Raw genomic sequence first — 3,940 nt, 5'->3', positions numbered from 1 at the left:
TAAAAAAGAATGTTTCTGACCAACATACTACTAATTCAATAACATTTTTTTATAACTGAAAGATACTTCTAGACGATAGCTATAAAATCAGCTTCTATGTACATTTAAATTCTAAAAATATGTCCATAGTATGCGTTTGTGGCATGCCTTAATCCTCGTCTATACTGTGACCTTGCTCTCGTTATTGAAGAGGAAAAGTCGCAGTTTGAGAGGGGAAGAGGAATGCAACAAACACACAGTGTAGAAATAGTAGTTTAGTTTTTCACTGATGAGTGTAATTAATAATAATAATGATGTTAACCACTGAATTCTGACTACAGATTACCATCGTCGAAAGGTTTAACAACAATTACATTTAAGGTACACGATGTTAAACTGTTAACGATTGATACTTACAAGATAACCGTCCATGGTTAGGTTGAAGACTAATGCTCCCTAGCTCCGAGGTGTGGTTTTTATACATCGACCTGAATATTAGATTTTCGTCATACAGGGTCCAGCTTTCTCCCAAAGGCTACTCGCGGAGCATCTCTGTGATGTCACAGCTCCCATAAAGCTCCTGAGAATTCGGGCGTATATTACATAACAAACAGTTATCACTTGCCTAAATATCATTAGGAAAGGCCGAGGGGAACAAATCGCAGGAAGAAGCCGAAGATTAATGTCATTGAGGCACGTCATAAATTGCAGCAGAGGTAACTGAACTTTACTTGAAAGTAATCATTCTAATAAACAGAGAGAATGTTTTGCGAACAGAGCCCACGGATATTTCTGCCTCATCTCTCAAAGAAGTCTGTCTATATACACATTTTCCCAATACCATCCCAAAACCTGGAAGGACATAAAATTTGGCCAAAAACTGGTTTTACAAGTCTTTTGCGCTTTTAGTGAAGAATATATGATTTAAACAAATTGTCATTATCACTTCCCATATGAAGTTATAATGTAATTTAATTGAATCAATAAAAAACTAATAAGATCGGAAAATTTACCCTCGCGTTTACAAACTGATATAACATTTGACACCACAACGCTTGAGAACTAGTTTTGTAAATACATCAATCCTTTATTTCAAAATTATGCAATCATTTCAGATCTACAGATTTATATTACTTTTTTTCCATTTTTCCATTTGAAATTATTCAATAGCTTAAAATCACTGGTTCATTGATGATTCCCTATCATAATTAGAGTTTATCTGCAAAGGGACCAAATTAAGAACTCGATAAACAAATATTACCTAGTATGTTTTTTTTATGACAATTTTTCTATTAATTACACAATAGTACAGGAGTAAAATACATAAGATTTAACAACTGCTCTAAATTTAAAAAAATATAATACTTTTATATGGAGATAAGCCTCTTTCATTTTTTACCATTTCTGCATAATACCCCTAAAATTGTAAAAGTCATTCGATATTCCAAAGAATAAATTATTTTCATGATGCATTCTTTGATTGCCTTAAGAGTTTTTTTTGTGTAGCAAAAATCTGTGAAGATTCGAGAGATTACTGCCGCAATTTTTACAATTGGTATTTAATTGCTGTGCAGTAACTTTATAGATTATAATATAGCGTACCCTCAACTCAACACTCTAACATATCTAACAAAATTAACCTTCAAGAAAATGGAAATTTAGTTTTATTTTAAAATTTATTTTCGAACTGAAATGTAAACTTCCAGAAGATTACTCTGTCTTCTAAGAAGAAGCAAATTTCATTAAAGACCATCTTCATACGAGGGTGGGTCCCATTGACATTGGCATTGTGGTATATTTGGCGATAAGAGAGCTGATTCGGCTGCCCATCAAGATATCCCACAAGTAACTGTAATAGAGATGATCCCCAGAGAATGGAACCAAACTTGAAAAATTAGTGGTGCTATGCTTCTAGAAGTCAAAAAGGAGTCCATTCGTGGAAAAACATCAAACCGAAAGTCAGGGCGAGAAGAGATCATCCTCAGCTTGGACATCCGTATTGGACACAGTCATGGAAAACATGAGTTTCCACACGGTATTTGTTACGTGGTCTAGAAGCTACCAACGTGCATGGACTTCCAAGTCATCGGAACAGTAAAACACGTGCTATTAGAGTGCCCTCTCTTCTCTGCTATGAGAAAAAAACAATGATAGGAACAAGCATAGAAGAGATCCTGCAAAGCAAAAAAAACGATGCAAGAACATATGTTATTTTGGAAAATATTATTATAAAATGCAGTAGCAGTGAGTTTGTCCCCAGCAAGTTTTACGCAATCTCGGTCAAATGATTCCTGAATAGTCCTCTTAAACTGGTGCAATAAAACAGCCTTCTTGGAAATAGGGACTTAAGTTTATGTTAAATAGGTTTGGCTTGGTCCTATTTCAGTGGCAGCCTGTGATTGCACTTGACGAAATCACATCTCGCATATGAAGATCTAAAGAAGGAGATAAGGCATAACCAAGAAGCAGATATTGAATAATCGTATAAACCGTTTTCCTTTACCTAAAAATTGGCTAAGCCTTGTTGTCAAAGTAGTTTAAAAAAATTTAACATCCAACAGTTTTTTTTTCCTTAACTCTTTGCAATAAAGATAATTTTTACCCCAACAAACTCTTCATGTTCTAGCCACACCCAACGGAAGCGGTTTCCAAACTTTTTGTTGCACAGAAAAATCTCAAACCGTCGAAATTTGTGAAGAAAATCAAAACCGTTCTATTTTGGACAATATAAAATTAGAGTTATTTGAATTAATTTTCCATAATTCGAATTTCCAGCGAATATGAAGATAAGGAAAAAATGATGGAATTAAAAAAAAAAACTTATATCTTTATGTTTATTTTTTAAAATTAAACATGCTAATATAATCTAAAAAATAACCAAAGCAATTCTCGTAAATGAAATTTGATTCTAGGTGACATTGTTGCGAAGGTTGGGAGTTGAAAATGAACAACTAAACTAATATTTATCCATATATTTTTTGCCCCTGTGTGTTTATTACAACCCACTTGAACTTAATGAACTCATTTATTATCAAACAGCCTGCTCAGCTAAAACCTTGTTTTTTTTATCAATTTGCTTGAATTCAATTTAATTCAAGACTTTGAGGTAGAATCGAATAGAATTAGGAAATTATAACAATAAAACTAATAGGGAAAAATGTTTAACCATTTTCCAAATAAATATTTTAATATCTTTACTCATCATTAATATCATTATATATACACATTTTTTATTGTACAAATTTCAAATAGTTTTAGTGGACTAGTTCCTTATGGACAGTGCTTAGGAAATAGTTTTTTTTTCATACACAATGCATTTAAAGAAATTAGTTCATTAAGTTTTTTAATAATCGTATACTTATTTACACTATACCGGAATATTTTTTATTATTCTTTATAGTCTATTATAATCCATAAAAAATATATACAGCGAAGAAATTAACTTTCTTTTTGAATTATTAATAAAAATTTCGCTTCTACGTTCTTGTTTCATAATGAAAAGTAATAGCATTAGTTCATTAATAATGATTATAGTAATTATAGTATACAACAAGTAATTATAGTTCATTATAGTATAAGGAATATAAAATAATAACATTAAAACATATTTTTTTCATAATGGGAATGACTATTTAGCGATAAAATGTGTTAAAAATTATAAGTCACGAAAAATAAGTTAAAGAAATTGTATCAAGCAAAATCCACTGCTAAATCCAGAAGCTGGTTTATATTTAATTATGAAACAGAGACCAGGCCTTACTTTACACTTCGCAGTTTTAATAAAAAAATAATAAATTGAGTTGAAATATGTGTCTTCTGGGTGCAAAAGTAAATTCGAAATAAAAGTTAACTTTTATTACTATTATTAGTTAACTTTTATTTATTATTACTATCGTTCCTATGTAACGTTAAAAATTGGAGATATCAGTATTTTGATACTATAAAAGGTTTGGACATTTAA

The sequence above is a fragment of the Halyomorpha halys genome, unplaced genomic scaffold, assembly GCF_000696795.3.
Source record: "Halyomorpha halys isolate HHAL.00 unplaced genomic scaffold, Hhal_1.1 Scaffold107.1, whole genome shotgun sequence".
Classification (NCBI taxonomy): Eukaryota; Metazoa; Arthropoda; class Insecta; order Hemiptera; family Pentatomidae; genus Halyomorpha; species Halyomorpha halys.
This window is presented reverse-complemented; position numbering follows the sequence as displayed.